We start from the raw sequence: 14,190 nt of genomic DNA, 5'->3' as shown, positions 1-14,190 counted from the left end.
TATATTAACGTGTTATTCAGATAATTTGCTTTACTGTTATTGAAATACAGGGCTGTTTGGATGTTGGATAAGGTTAAACTATACTCAGTTATAGTTTTCCAAAAGCTTTTACAGTATTAATAATGGTTTAGAGGGTTTTTGTTGACCATATTACTAAGCACATTTTATCATAAAACTATGATGTCTTCCCTGCATCTCAAGGACTAGCAAGTGCCATTTGCATTCACAGTCTGTTGGAATGTCACATTGTTTAGTACTTAAAGTTGAGATTATTACAGTAAAGCTATGGAATATTAATGGTAGTATTTCTGATGTGATCATAGTCCAAATTATTTAAGGGGTTATTTTACTGCGCTACTGGGAAGAGAAGGGTACCTTAATTTTTCCATCTTTTGGTTTTTTTTTTTTTTTGCTTGTATATATACTACTCTGAATATTTTTGTTGATATATCTTTATTTCTATCTTGAGGTGATTAATTCCTGAGTTAAGCATTACTATCACGTCTTTGATATTCTAAGAAGGAAAGGGGGTCCCTCATCAAATTTCTAACTAATTTAATGAGGTTCTTTCTTCAAGATGGTTTTGACCATCCTATTTGTGATATAAGAGAACTGAAACTTATCAGGAAGATACTCCTATTGGCTTTTTGATATTTAATTCAGAACTTATAATACCGAGTGACAAGCCTTTATACTGCTGTTTTGCTTGTTACGAAGATGATAGAAAAGTTCAGTCAAGGTTCCAATCATGAGAATAATTGAGCTGGTAAGAGACTGCGCTTACTTTGTTTGATAGAAATCTAACTGCCATTAAAGAAGACGTGACTGTTCTGTTGGGATTTATTTGAATAAGTAAGCTTTTACTTAACTTCAGGATTGATCAAAAGCAAGTCTACTACCAACTAATCTAACAGAAGCCATAAAAGGGCTGAGGAATTACATGTACAGGTTGCACACATTGCTGCCAGTGAGTTTTTATCAACTTCATAACACACCAATGTCTTTAAGTGATAACATTTCATTCAAATTACCATTTCTGCATGAATATGATAGAAATCAAAATGCAATGTGAGCAATGGAAATGAATTTCCACCTCCCATCAGGATAAAATCCTGAACTCTCTGAAGTGGGAGAGGCCACAAAACTTGGAACACAATTATTTGCACAACACTAAAGTTGCACATCTTGCTACCAGCACCTTTTCCCCAACTATTAACTGGTGCTGTAACCATGGAAAATTTGGCTATATATGGCTTTATGACCAGAGCCAGTCTGAAAGCAAAGTCTAGTTTAAATTCACCAGTCATCATAAAAGTGCCCAGCAAATAATAGAAGTGATAATGAATAAACTATATTAAAAATCTGGAAAAGTGGGGGATAACAGCATTTTAATCATTTAGTTTTTTTTTTTTTTTTTTTTTTATACCTGCCTGATGTTCATAATTTTCTCTCAAAGCCTGGTTTGATACAGACATTTACCCTAAAACTAAAAATTTTCCCTTTTTCTTTTCTTACAATAAGCTTAAACCCATAGCACAGTATTGAGACAATCTGGTGGTTAATAGTAATAATCTCGGCTTGGGTACACAAGTTGATCCTTTGTCTTTCAGTCTCTAAGTCAAAACTAAATCCCTATCCTCTTAGCAATACTACTTAGACCAAGAGGAAGGGGGAGGTGCATGTATATGAACATAAGGTAGGTATAGAAATATTGATATTCCAATAATTTCCGTGAAACTCTCCCTTATGTTCATAATGCTAAATCCCACACCAATGGAGATGGGACAGCAAAGGAAACGGATAAGAAACATGTTCTAAAGCTATATACTTATCTAGCACTTGATAATCTCCTGTAGGCCTAGTACCACAGTAACAATTGTTCGTTATAATTTGAGCCTCCAGAATATGGTTCCAAATAAAGCCCCACCATGAAGCTATACACTTCTATAAATAACCAAACACCATCTACTTTCATTAGAAAAACTAATACCATAACTTAATTAAATAATACACAATTAAAAGAAACATCTCAATAATACTATATCCCCCAACAGCTATTATATCAATTAAAGGCCCGTACTCTTGATTTGAAAAGCCATGTTTCTTTAAACTAATGCAGGCAAAAGACTTGCCAAACAAAGTCTCCTACAGAAATTAGGAGATTTAGCTGCACTTGTAATATCATGAACCCTAACTTTCATCTTTTATCCGATTGGATAAAATTTTCTGTGTACCTCTGTGACTAAGACACCATTTTTAGAAAGCTGACGATTCAAAGTTGTAAAACCTCAAAACAAATTGGAATCCTTTCTCCTAATATGTCTAGTAGTCTTGTCCAAATATCCCTTATCTCTCACATGGCAAAGGAATCTTTTCTCAAATGTATCCCCAACTTTCTTTCCCAAAGAGGTTCTATGAAAAAATTGAGGCAAACCCTGCATCTTAAAATCATTCTTCTATTAGAATGTAGGTAAAAGAGAGAAAATCATCCTGTAGCATGTGATCGCTGAAAATGCCATTTCTTTATAGATAGAAAAGGAAATGTAAGATTTACAATATTATACAAACTAGTTCTATTCACTGAAATATTCCTTGATTTGCAGCTATCAAAATAGAAATTTCATTGCCATTGATAAAAAGTTATAAGTTGACTGCCTCTTTGAAGCTAAGATTGACAATCTAGTGGACTTTGAAAGCCCTTTATCTCTGAGAATATGGTAGACAGTCCCTATGTGTCTAGATGTAGAATGTATGGGATTAGGTGTACCAACCTCGAAACCGGTTGTCTGAGGAGATTGGTCTTGTATGGCAACTGCCTTGGAAATTTTGAGAAGAGACCACAGATCTGTAAACTACATTTTTTGCGGCCAAAAGGGAGCCCCTTGTTATATTTTTCGCAGAGACTCAACTAAGTTAATACAGCTTGAATCATTGAAGGCAACGCATACAGATCCAGATTCAACCAGTCCTGTAACAGGGCACTCGCTTCCATGTTAAAGATCTAGAACTGGTGAACAAAAACCTCTGTTTACTTGTTGAGTGATGTTAATACTTCTACATTTGGTCTTCCATGCTGAAAGATCTAGAATTGTTGAACAAAACACCTGTCTTCTTGTTAAGTGATGTAAATATGTCTACATTTTTTATCGTCCCCACCACTTCCAAATCTTGAGATACACTAAGGGATGAAGAGACAAATCTTGTGGAAGAATCCTATTTTTTTCTGCTCAAGTGAATTGCTAAGATGTTTAATTTCCCTGGAATAAACTAGGTTAGAAGGATTATTCCCCTAAAAATCTGTCCAACTTAGTAGAACTTTCACTATGCAGAATAGGGATTCCAGCTTGGTTCCCCTGTTTCCTAACAAAGGCCAGTGCTGTAGTTTTGTCTGAAAATACAGCCACAAACTTACCCATTATCAGAGATTCCAGAGCCTCATAAAGGGGGAAAGACTTTCTCTTGCGGGGATCTCTTGGAAAAGACCATTGTTTGATGAGTACTGTTGATATTTTTGGCTTGAGCGCCTGTTGGAGTATATCCTGATGGCCTACTACTGCATTAGAAAGCTACATAAATGATTTTTTATAGCACTTATGGTTACATGAACAGATAATGCCAAAGTGCGTCATCTGATTCTCGGAAGGAATTTATCTGGATACCTTAAAGAAAAAAAGTTTTCTTAACAATTGAAAGGAGATACCTCATCAGAGCCAAGCTCCTCCTCCATGTTATCCTAACTTTTGTCTTAAGGTCTGGTGAATCCACTAAAAAGGGACCTACACTGCACTAAGTAAGGGACTTGTTTCGACAGTTGAAGTACTAGCACCTATATCAACTCCGCTTTCATGACCAAGATTACATTAGACCCATGCTCACTGCCATTTGAAACATGATGGAATCATTCACCTCTTGCTAAAGCTTAAAAAGATTGACCTAATATTGACCTTTCCAGTTCTACAAGAACTATACAATATTTTACGTCATTAATATAGGTATGAAGTGGTTAATTATAAGGGCCTAGTTTAGCAAGCGAATGGATGTTAGGAGCCAGGCTACCAGCTCGGTCTTTTATCTCTAAGTCTGGTGGTCGTAAAGAGTAGACCGTGTGGCAAAACATGGGCAGTTAGCTTGGGGTTTGAAACGGGCAGGTTAAGCTAGAATCACTGCCTCTGCGGGAACTCGCTAGTCGTCGCTAGTCGTCTTAGATTAAACAAACAAAGCAAAGGAGGTAAAGAACTATGAAACTCATTGTTATTAAACTCCTAAAGCTCATTAATAGCTAGAGGCATTACCATCATCATCCCTACTGTAATCACTTAGCCTAGTTTGCTCTGGATTTTCCCTGAACTAACTTTAATTTCCTTTCATGTTTGGAACTCGTAATGGTCAAGTACTATTTGAACATACCTCTTCATAAAAGGAACAAAGTGAATCCCACTCCTCACAACAATTATCCAAATCATTTTGTTGCCCCTGCCTTGAGACACAAAGAGAACAAGGACCATGATCACTCAGCAATTACTCCCTTGAACAACTTTCAAAGAAATTGCCAAAATATCCAGATGATGACATCCTTAAATCACACACTACTGTACACTTGGGAGGGGGTAAAAAAAGAAAACCACTGAACATGAAGGCAATCAGTGACCTGTTAAGACAAAGAATCTGTAGCATACCTGGGCCAAGGTTTTTTCTTTCAACTGCCAGATTGTCTCAATACTCTACTTAGAGGCCTAAGCCAATTAAAGGAAAGAAAACTGTTACTTTTAGTTTTAGAATAAATGTCACTATAAAACCAGGCTTTGAGAGAAGCATAATGAACATCGGGGAATTATCATACAGAAATATTAGTTATGAATGTATAAAATGGCGTTGAGGAAACCATTTGGCAACAAGTGAATAGTTTATAGGTGTATGCTATCATAATGTCCAAAAAGATTTGTAAAGCTAATTGGTAAATTCTCTTCCAAGGAAATTTTCTTCAGCTGATAGTTATTAGTTCCATCGGACTCTTTTGTATGGCATTTGGTGACCTCTCAAAGCATTTAGGTGACAAATCTAACTAAATTTTATCCATAAAATGGCCTGAGCCAGAAAATATAGTTTTTCCATGTTGAATGACCTCTGGCTCCCATTTCTAGGCTTTGTGGCCCAATTTCATAAATCTGAGGTATTTTTAAATTTCTTTAATTTTAATTGCCTTCCCTTCAAAGTAAATGCAATAAGTTTTTATTCATGTTTAAAACTAAACATACAGTATGTTAACTATCAATTTGTACAGTAAGGTATTTGTGAATTTTTTAAAATTCCCTCGGTAAGCGACTGTGTGAACATATCGGCAGAGAATTATCATATGTTAGAATGAATACATAGAGCATTCAAAGGTTGAAGAATTTTTCAAATTTATCTAATAACTTCAATCAAGCTGTAATACTATATATTTGCTATTTTTTTTTTTAAATTAATTTTATTGAATAATTTGAAAGACAATCTCATGACAAGTAGTTTAGTTTTACTCTGATTTGTTCTCGTTTGAATAACCTCTTGATAAAATAAGTTTCTAACTAACAATGTTGCTTTTCTAAGTAAATGATTAATAGTATTGCACATTTCAATCAGTTTTACTAAAGTTTCTGTGATTTCCTATTTGTGTTTAAAGTAAGCTTCAGTTACGATTTCAAGTAGATACAGCCTGTACATAGTATCCTACTACAATAGGCATGGGAACCTGTGGTGGGTATCTAGCCACGTTTTACTGGTATTTATTTAGGGCACATTGATGATATAATTCACTTTCATGCCTTAAAGTCAAAGTCTAATTCTATGAACACTTTACTGAGTCAGAGGTCTATTGTTAAGGTATACTTCCTATGGATTACATTTTTTATTGTAATGACAAGATGTTAATCTTTGATACTTTTTTTTTTATATAGATAAAGCAGTTGAATATAATTCAAGACTACAACTGGCTCAGTAAAATGCAATCATAAAAATGACCTGATACTGCATATGCCTGGATATGAAAGAGGCTATATAAATTTTACACATGCTTCTCCAACTGTAGAAAAAAGGGGCACAAAATTTGCTGTTACACTAAGAACATCAATCTTTGATATATTTCATTTACACAATGTATTTAATTATTTCAAACACTATCTTTAATAGTCTATGTAAAATGTTTCTATTACCACTGTGAACCCTATGTCATGCTTGGATGGATTCACAGAATGAAAAAAGCCTGAAAAATATAAAATATCTTTATAAAGGGGGAAAGGATTTCCTCATGAAAGCCTTCAGTTAGGCAATGGGATGGACTCCTACACAAGCTGATTAACTAATCTTTTATCATCATCATCTACCCACAAAAATAAAAATTGGATATTATAATGTCTCAAATTCCCAGAGGCAATGCATTAATACGTTGTATAAAAACTATAAATAAAACAACACCCGTCTAGCATCCACTGAGCTCTATTGGGTAGACTAAGGGGTGGAGCGAGCACAAAGAAAGAAAGAAAGAAAGAAATTAAATACATAGCTACCACGAAAGGGGTAGCTAGGGTAGAGGGAGCTTGCTATAAATTTAAGGATGAGAAGAATGAAAAGGGATAGCTAGCCGAAAAGATGGTGGCCTAAATGAGAAAAGTAAACCTGATAGGACTTGATGCAGACTGAAAGGGATGGGGAGGGCCATGTTAGCTACTGTATTATCAGATATATTTTAAGAAAAACCTACAAAAAGCAGCTAAAGGGATAAAGATACTGGTAAAGAAAGATATTTCCATAAGAAATACGTTAAATAGTTATAATGTACAATCATACTTAAAACCTAGTTGGACTACATTTTCAATTATATTGAAATTTTCTGAGATAAAAAGAGTTTGATAATGTGTCAAATTTTCTTGTTTAGTAGAATGAAATGGAGGTCTAGGTTTTTATATATAGAAATAATTAATTTTACCAAACAGACTAAATTTCGCAAACATTTAGGTAATTTTAACGTTGAAAAAGAACAAATTTATCATAAAGCAAACAAAATACTCTTGACTAATAATAATTCCAATAACACTACTGATGTTTGTTGTTTCTAGCAGAAACCACAGTACCCAACTGTTTTAGCTAACATGTCAGTGCTATGAAATTGGCTGTCACACTGAAACATCAAGTCTGTCAAAATTTGGCAGGAATTAATAGTTATTTTTCTTTGTTTTTTAACTAAAACCATCAAGCTAAAAGAAGCCATCATCAATAAATGACTTCAGTCCATATAATCTTGCATGCAGTTTGATCAAGGTGTAAACTTATAGCAATGTAACAAAGTAATAGTTATTGGAAAGTTGCTATATGTGAGTATTCGTATATTATTACTATTGAGATTATTTTGCATAAATGATTGTATAACAATAAGGTACTTTGTAGAAATTTTATAATTTCTTGGAAAATTTAAGTTCATGACTAAATTGAAAATGCTTCCAGCAGGCCCAAGGGTAAACAACAATGAAATCTTGGTAATGTGGTTTTGATCTTTTGACTATGAAATTATAGGGTAATATGAAATTATAGGGTAAAACAAAATGTGGACAACATTAAAAAAAATAATTTCAAGGGCAAAATGAAAGGTACATTTAACTGTAAAGCAAGAAATGTTTATTTCTTAAAAGAAAATAACAAAAAAGAAAAAAAAATAATAGCTTGTATAGAATTGAACAATCTTTGTAAAAATATGAATATAGTACTGTAATATATCTAAGAATATAGTACTGTGATACTAAAATATATGCAAAAAGATAAATTAATCTTTAAAAAGAAAATCATTTTTTTGAGGTTGTCTATGATTGTACAGGAAAATAAAGAAATCCCTACTGTACTCCACTATCACTTCTGTTATTGAATTTTAAGGGTAATTAAAAATATATGTAAAAAATATAAAGAACTGTATGTAGAAACCAATCACTTTGTGTACTGTGCACAGTTAGTTTGTATAATGACACAGATTCTGGTTCCTCAGTAAGTATTCTGCAAAAAAAAATAATCATCAAAAAACAAAAATTATTCTAGACAGAATGTACTCCATGTTAATTCAGTGGTGAAAATGAATGACAAAATGTTTTCAACACTTAATATTGGCAAGTGTAATGTTAGTTGAATAAAATTATCTTCTTACACTATGTACCCTACAAACACTAGCAAAAGTAATGTTGAGAACAAATTGTAGAAAATAAATTACTTAGAAAGTCTTGATACACTTGATAATTTTCTTCATAAAAATCATGATATAAATATAACAGATGGCAAATGTTGTAAGCTGAAAGAATTTTTATTCTTATTAATATAGAATTTGGTTGGTTCATGAATATTTATTTGATGCTTAATTTTGGTTACGACATATATAATCAAAAGCCCTGAAAAAAAAATGGCTTACACTATTGGTCTAAAATGGAAACAGCATATCCTAACAATAAAAAAATACTTGTACCTTAGAACAATTTCTACAAAATACTATATCCAACTTCACAAAGCCATATAAAATACAGTTAATGTCGAGCTATATCAATTAAAATATTATTGAACTGAATTTAATGAAACCTTTGCTGCTCTATACCAAACTTACTTTTTTGAGATATTTGCCAAGCAAGCAAGGTGACATATAAAAAAAGAAGAGAGTTCTGTTCCTATAAAATGAGATTTGGTTCAGGTAATAATATTTGGTCTCGCAGATCCTTTTACTTACAGGGTAGCAAAACAGAGTATGTATATGGTAGTAGGTTGGCCAGGGCACTAGCCACCCATTGAGATACTACCGCCAAAGAATTATTGGGTCTTTTGACTAGCCAGACGGTACTACATTGGATCCCTCTTTCTGGTTTCGGCTCATTTTTCCTTTGCCTAAACATACTGTATATAAAATAGTCTGGCCTATTCTTTCCGCATTCTCTTCTGTCCTCGTACACCTGGCAACACTGAGATTACCAAATAATTCTTTTTCGCTCAAGGGATAAACTACAGTATTGCATTGTAATTGTTCAGTGGCTACTTTCCTCTTGGTAAGGTTAAAAAGAGATTCTTAGCAATGGTAAGCAGTTGTTCTAGGAGAAGGACACTGCCAAATCAATCCATTGTTCTCTAGTCGCAGGTAGTCTCATAGCTTCTGTACCATGGTTTTCCACTGTTTTAGGTTACAGTTCTCTTGCTTGAGGATACACTCAGGCACACACTTGTTTATTTTCCTCATGTTTTTTTTTTTCTTTTTATAGTTTATATTTGAAAGAAGTAATTTAATGTTACTGTTCTTAGCATATTTTGATTGTTTGTTACTTTCTTTGTAGTTCATTTATTTCCTTGTCTCCTTTCCTCACTGGGCTATTTTTCCCTGTTGGAGCCCTTGGGCTTATAGCATCCTGCTTTTCCAACTAGGTTTGTAGCTTAGGTTATAATAATGAGGATAAGTATAAATATACAAGGAACATGGATTGACTGATGTGACAAAAAATAAAGGCTAAATGATTGTCAAATCAAGGCTGGATAAATGTACAGCAATTTTAATTACTCTGATGGTGTCTAGTGATCAGAAATTTCATTAAGACCAAGAGGGCAGCTGGTCCATATTTTATTCCTGAATGATTCCTTCAGGAAATTAAAGATTCCCTTGGAATTATGTTTTTAAATTCCTAAACCTACCCTAACTTTTAGAGACATCCACTGACAGTGCAAACTCATAAAATGTTGCTTCTATAAATGATTTTTTTTAGCCTCAAACTTGATTACTACAATGTATTTGAAACTTTAATTGGTACAGTATTGAAACTTTAAAGCTTCTCTCAAACATATGGCTGTTTGAAAAAAATTCTAGCTTTATATTTTTATCTAACATTGCCAGCTCATCTAGCTTTGCATTTAGCCTCTTTATATTTAGAATTTCTGACAAACAAATTCTTTTTCAAATTTAATAGCATTAATTTTTCTTTCAGATCATCAGTATGGCAATGAGACAGTTTAATCGTAGTGCTGATCTTGGGTCATCTTCCTTTAAAACTAAAAGGAAGGGAGTTATCATCTTGTTGATAAACTGTATAGTCATCTTTCTCATGACTTCAAACCATGTTATGGCCTTCCTTTTGATGTCTCTAAAGTGTATATCCATCCAGAGTATATCTATTGGCAAAACTTCCATCTTACGTATGCTGAGCTTAATCTCTTGGTAAAGAGATTATTGTTATTATCGAAAGGTAAGAACAAAAATCTATTATTTTTTATTAGAGGAGATATGAGGTTATTTTGGCTGCATTTAGCTCTTATTTTTATCATAAGAATTGAATGTTAACTTAATCCCTGTAATGTAATCTGTCTTTTGATAAGTGAAATCATTTAAATGAAAGCAATTGATAAGTATAGTACTTTTGAAATTACAAATTATTCAGTTATAAAGTATTTTGTTGATAATTCACATTCCTAACTTTTAGTGGTGTTCCCCAGGTTTTGCTCTTGTCAACTACAAATTAACTCTACATTACTTCCTTTCCCATAAAAACTTCTGCCAAAGATTCAACCCTTGACCCCTCTCCCTAGCCTTGAAGAGTTGGGCTTGCATTCATCCAGAGTTTACACAGAACCACTGGTTTTTTGCTCATCTGTCAACTTTTGACCTTGCAATCATTTCTAAATGAAATGCTTGTAAAGGATAAATTTTGTGACATTAGGGACCAAAGACCATAACTTTACCCTTATTATCATACAATTTGTATATTAGAAAATGAAACTTGTCTCTTCTTTATTAACATTTTAGGTTCCAAGCTTTTTTTTTAAACGAAGAAAAACAACCAATGGAATAATTCCAATTTATCTGGGTTTTAAAAAAAAATAGTTTTTGATTGTAGATTCTTTAATTTTGTTTTTTTAGGAGTTACATGGCAATGGATTAGCTCTTCAATCCTTTGTCCCCCCCTCCATAGTTCTGGGCAAAATGTGGAAGTTTCTTCTAAATTTGCAAATCTCAACTTGAATATGACGTGGAAGATCTAACGACAGTGAAGCCTTCAGTGAGTAATTTTTATGTGCCTGCAGAGCACTTAACAGCTGTGTAGAATTTTCTCAGACTGATCTTTTCACTGTATAATTGCAAGTATTCATTGCTGATTTTATTACAGCAACATTTTCTCTTAAAATTTTTTTATTTATTTATATCAACTTTAACAAGTGGTAAGTGCGATGATTGGACCTTTGGAGGTACTGTATTTGACCTTTGCTTTCCTGTCTCATAGCTTGACAACCTCATGTTTAGCAGTTGTGGATTGAGAATAATTAAGCATTTATTTCTTAGAACATATTTTTTATTTATTTATTTATTCATAGCGTTTCACACTTTTCAAGTGATGTTTGTATATATTTTCACTTTGTTTTCAAACGAAAGTAATTAGTATTTAGTGGTTAAAAAGTAGGTTCTTCAAATTACTTTGCCCTTAATACTTTTTTATTTTATATAATTAACTGTAATGGAAGACAAGTTTATTTTCTTATTTTTGTAATTTTATTTGTACATGTATTATGCAGCCTCTCTACTTACTAGCACTAATAAAAAATTACAGGGTAGACTAAGTATACTGTAATGGTATGTGCTAATTAATTTGATAGGTTATATTATGAAGGTATGCCAACGTATGGTTCATTTATTATGCTTCCGGTAATTTGTGTACAGTATCTACTTCATGATAACATATTGATATAACTTTTACTATCATTAGCACAGTAATACACCTCAGAAACTTCATTTCTTGTGCAAAGGCTGGTTCTCTTGTGCAAAGGCTGGTTCTCAACTGTGTGGCATGATGATAGTGGTTGCCTGATCAGCATCTTAATTTCATTGAGGTTTGTATGAAATGTTAATACTAATCATATGGTAAGCAACCTTATTATATCAACAAGAAAGTACAATAAGAAATGGATCATTTGTGCTGCTGACGTGTATTTCAACTACTTTAGCATTTTTAATTAAAAAGACTATGATCTGCTACCTATGATTATTGCACTTAACCTTGTATTACGAACATGTTCTTGATAATAATTATACTTAAGTTTGCATTATGAACATTTTTCAGCCTCTTTTGTTCCTACACTAATACAAAACATTGTCCTTTACTTAAGAGAATTGCAAAGCTGGAACAGGGCAGTAAGTATCTGCCGGTAGTGGGGAGGGAACTGTTCCCTCACCAGCTCACTGATAAACCACCTAGGTTTCAGCCATGGAGTTTTGGCGTATTTAATTTTGTCTTCTTTCTTTTCCTGTGTATTCATGTATTGCGTATTTCGAAGGACTTTCGGCAAATGTTCAGCACCTTCTCAAGTGTAAGAAGTGTTTCTTCTCCTAGGTTCTTGCAGACTTAGATTGCATCCAAGGGTTCCTAGTGGAAAGTGTTTGTAGCCTTTTGGTTTTGTCTGCTTGGCAATCAGGGGGACTGCGCTTTAAGATCATTATCAAGTTGGTTTGTTGTCTTTGGAGAAGCTGTTTTCAGTGCCTTAAGGGAGTCTTTCTTTCAGTTTTAGTGTGGAGCCTCCAAGGACTTCAAGGCAGTTGTTCTCGTGAAGAACCCCCGACAGGAGTAGCCCTTTCCAGATGAAGCTGTAACTCTTGGGGCCTTATCTTTCTCTCTCTCTCACCATGTCCTGGGTCCTTCAGGAGAGTCAGGTCTCCCCTCCAGAGGATTATCCCCTTGCAAGGAGCTGCTAGCAACTGCTGCAGGTGCATAAAAGCTTTGAAATTAGGACTTTGCCCTTCTGGAGGTCACCTTTAGTGCATTAGCTCTTAGGAGCATACTCCAAGGCTTCAACATTACCAGATCTTTCCTTTTTGGAGAGGGATATTAGATGAGAGTTTTAAAATATGAAACTTCTTGACCTTCCCACAGATGCCTCCAGTGTCTAAGCGGTAGTTGTGTACTGTTTAGTCTTCGTTTGGAGACTTTGAACAGAGTGTCTTCTCCAGTCTTCGTTTGGAGGCTTTAAACAGTGTCTTCTCCAAGGCACCCTTTGGTTGCTGCTTCACCACATTGTCATGGACCTACATCCGTGGAAGCTGTGTAGTCTCAGAGTCTACCTTCTGAGGCTTTGGAGGGAGAGACTTCTCTCTCAAACGCCCTTCCCGAGAGAAGCGCATTTCAGTTTCTGCTTCAGTTTTTCTTGAAACTACTAGTCCTTCCTGCAGCCACCTCTTTAAAGCATCCAGTGGAGTCATCAGTCCACATTCGGTGACTTTGGAGGGAAATGCTCCGCCAGGTTCCGTCCTGACCCTCACCACTATCAAAGGAGTTGTCCTTCAGAGCACACTCACTAAGTAATTTCTCAACCTTGGCCATTCAACCTCTTTGGAGGTGCTCTAGAAGGCAGTCTGCTCTTCTCCAGACTTTCAGGAGACAACTCGCCAGCGCACTCTTCTAGGCGCTTCTCTCCAATGCCTCATCCAGGAGTTTTGCCTGCAGAGGATTCATTTCTACAGGTGTCTTCTCTTATACTAAAAGCACTTCTCCGACAAGCCTCGCATGACAAGCTCCTCCCAGGTGCTGTGCTTTAGGTTTGCCTACTCTTCTAGCATATGTTCCAGACACGTTGTTAATGTTGGCATCTCTTTCATAGACGCGTCCCAAGATGTGATCCTTACAGCGCTCAGGCCCAGACTGATCTTCATCTTCTGGCATGTCTACCAAGGCGTGCATATCCTTTAGAGAAGTCTGTAGATCTCAGATCATTCTCTGCATGCAGCTCCACCAGAGCCATGCATAACAGACACTCATGCTTTATGGGCACGTCTTCCAGATGTGTGTCGCAGGCACATTACAACAGGAGCGTCTTCACTGCAAGCCTATTGGCTAGACAGGCTTCCTCCCAAACATTGCTCTTTATACAGAAGCACTATATCAATTGCAAGTCTGCCAGATGCATACTTCTTATGCACATTTCTTCATTGTCTACCAGATGCAGAATAGTGTCATGGAGATTTGACAGTCCTCAAGGTTCTGCGCTGTATCAGAAAGGTCAACAGCCCAGGAGAAGCCTTGTGTCTCACTGAAGGACAGGAAGGCAGCCATCAGCCTTCTCTGTCATGGCCCTAGTAGCGCAAGACTCAGACTTGAGCTCCCTTGGTCAGTCTTTGCCATGGAAACCTTAGATGAGGGAGAATCTCATGGCTCCAGAAATAAGGAC

The 14,190-nt window shown here is 35.0% G+C and overlaps 1 protein-coding gene and 1 long non-coding RNA gene across 5 annotated transcripts in view; one reads left to right on the top strand and one right to left on the bottom strand.

Moving 5' to 3' along the window:
• The window catches only part of LOC137620513 (uncharacterized), a 55,770-nt gene extending 43,988 nt beyond the window's left edge, over window positions 1-11,782 (top strand). Inside the window, exons 4-5 of one of the 2 annotated variants that reach the window (XR_011040071.1) lie at window positions 9,969-10,226; window positions 10,898-11,782. This is a non-coding gene — a long non-coding RNA (uncharacterized lncRNA). Of the gene's footprint in view, window positions 1-9,968; window positions 10,227-10,897 lie in introns of those variants that run through there. The other variant, XR_011040070.1, reaches the window with a different exon arrangement.
• The window catches only part of LOC137620511 (voltage-dependent calcium channel subunit alpha-2/delta-3-like), a 263,284-nt gene that overhangs the window by 9,280 nt on the left and 239,814 nt on the right, over window positions 1-14,190 (bottom strand). The window lies entirely within an intron of this gene.

Source organism: Palaemon carinicauda, chromosome 27 (assembly GCF_036898095.1).
Source record: "Palaemon carinicauda isolate YSFRI2023 chromosome 27, ASM3689809v2, whole genome shotgun sequence".
Classification (NCBI taxonomy): domain Eukaryota; kingdom Metazoa; phylum Arthropoda; class Malacostraca; order Decapoda; family Palaemonidae; genus Palaemon; species Palaemon carinicauda.
The sequence above is the reverse complement of the archived record's forward strand: the minus strand, read 5'-3'. Positions and strand labels throughout refer to the sequence as shown.